Genomic DNA, 2436 nt, shown 5'->3' with positions numbered 1-2436 from the left:
TTTCTTTCTCATTCATGCAATAAAAAGAATTATTAATAACCAGTATTTAATGTAGAGTAAGTGAAGAGTCCTTTTTTAAGTATGTGCCTTCTGTGTTGGCTAGAAACCATATAGTATATTTAATGACTACTTTGTACTATTTTTTAACATACTTCATATTTTTTCCCACCCAAAATAAAAAGGGGTTAATTAAAAAAATAGTTTCTTTGGTCCACAATAGAAAGACTATTCACCTCACTGTAGAGGCAGTACAGGAACAAATTGATTATCACTCTGGCAAGAAACCCATCACACAGCATTGAAAGGCCAAAAATGTACTTGCACCAGGGAACCTGCTGCAAGAAGACTGACAGATCAGGTGGTAAAACAGACGTCTGACTGTAATTACACTTTTTATTGGTTCATGTGGATTCTGCCAGCTTAGGCACATCCCCAGTTACTGACTTGCACATTCCAGCTCTTGTGCATCGCTTCTGAATTTGGCCCTTTCAGTCTTCCCCCATATGAGCAAAAGCAAGAAGCAGAGCAAGGCATTAGGGTGAGGGCAGATCAGTAGCTGCAGTGACATTAGCCATTACTTGTTACTGCACAGAGCAGTGATACGTCCTTCGCAACAGAACACTGTTTAAGCAGTTATGGGGGGGTTGAGAGGGCTTTCCCCAATTTCCAAAAGCCTGGCCTTAATTCCTAGAACTTAGACCAGGATATTCTTGTCAAAGGTAAGAAAATGCAGTTAAGGCTGTGGATGTGTTTTTCCGGTAACACTGTGGTATCTGGAAAGGAAGAAGCTGGTGGGAATTGTGGCCAAAGAGGTATTTCAGAACCCTACACGCATTTGCTCCAAAGGGTCACATGGGGACTTGTAGTGCAGCATTGCCACATAGAATAAACAGCTCCTTTCCAGCTCTGCCTCTGTGGCCAGCTAGAATTCCCAGAGAGCCCCAAACACATTTATCGGAAGTGGGTGAAATGTATGCTCCTTAGCAGCCTTTCCCAACTAGCCCCATCTTCCATTATTACATATGTTACCTTTTGCAGAGTGGAGAGGAACTTATGGTACTTCTTAAAATAATATGAAATCTTGATTCCACTACAGCATTATTCCATCAAATAAAATTATAGATTTCTGATTTAATATTACTTAAACATCACTACAAAATTCCAAAAGACTACATTAATGTAATGGTAACAAAATTTAAACGTTCTGTAAAGTAATATTAATTTGCATATATTGAGAATATGTATTTTAAATCCTATTAACCATCTGACTGCAGTGTGTGCAATGTGGGAGAGTTAACATTAATAAGAGATGCTTAACTTTTTCATTTCTTAAAATGTTTGCATTTAAATTTGTGACCTAAATTTTGCATTAATATTGGTTTTTGCATTTAATTTCCTTGTTATTCAAGAAAATAAAGTAGTGTCTGTACTTAATTGCTATGGCAGGAGTCACCAGATGGGGCTGTCTCACACAGTCATCTTACAAATTACAGTAACTCCTCACTTAATGTAGTTATGTTCCTGAAAAATGCAACTTTAAGTGAAACAATGTTAAACTAATCCAATTTTCCCATAAGATTTAATGTAAATGCCAGGGGTTAGGTTCCAAGGAAAGTTTTTTGGGGGGCAGACTGTACAGTACTGTACTGTGGCTGGGAAGTGCCCCTGGCTTACCCCACACAGCACAGCCCACTGAAGGCAAGGGCACTAGGAAGCACCTTCTCAGCAGCAGTGGCAGCTTCCCAGGAGAAGAACAGGCACTGACATTTTCCGGGGGATGCTCCAGGCCTGTCTCTTCCCGTCCCTGCTTCATTCCAGGTCCACCTCTTCCCACCCTCACTTCACCCCTCTCCGGGGCACACCACATCCCCCCTACTCTCCCTTCCTCCCAGTGCTTCGTGCTTAGGATTTTCTGAGAGGGAGGGTGAGGAGTGGAGATGCGGTGCTCCCCTGCTTTTTCCCTTCTCTCCCAGAAAGTCCTAAGCGTCTCCAAACAGCTGTTTGGCAGTGGGAGAAGGACTCGGAGGGAGAGGGAGGAGGTGGAGAAGAAGAACTTGTGCAATGCTCCCTTGTAAAGTCACTGCTCTTCCACAAAATCTTACAAGCAGTGGACAGAGCAGGCAGTCAAGCGACGTTATAAGGGAGCATTGCACAACTTTAAACAAGCATGTTCCCCAATTGAGCAGCGACATAACTTTGAAACAATGTTAAGCAGGAGGACATTAAGTGAGGAGTTACTGTATTTTCTTAATATGAGCACCTTTGAATCTTTAAAGAAGTTCTGTGTTAGTTTTGTGATGCAAATTATTTTGGGAGGAGTTGCTGCAAGCAGAACAGCACATGTTCTCTGCCTCAGTCTCTCTAACTGGGGTCAGCTCTTGGAGCAGAATAGCTTCTTGGGAACTGAGCATTAGTGTTTGTGCTGAAATTTGTGAA

Source organism: Gopherus evgoodei, chromosome 1 (genome assembly GCF_007399415.2).
Source record: "Gopherus evgoodei ecotype Sinaloan lineage chromosome 1, rGopEvg1_v1.p, whole genome shotgun sequence".
NCBI classification, from domain to species: domain Eukaryota; kingdom Metazoa; phylum Chordata; order Testudines; family Testudinidae; genus Gopherus; species Gopherus evgoodei.
Note: the sequence above shows the minus strand (reverse complement) of the source record.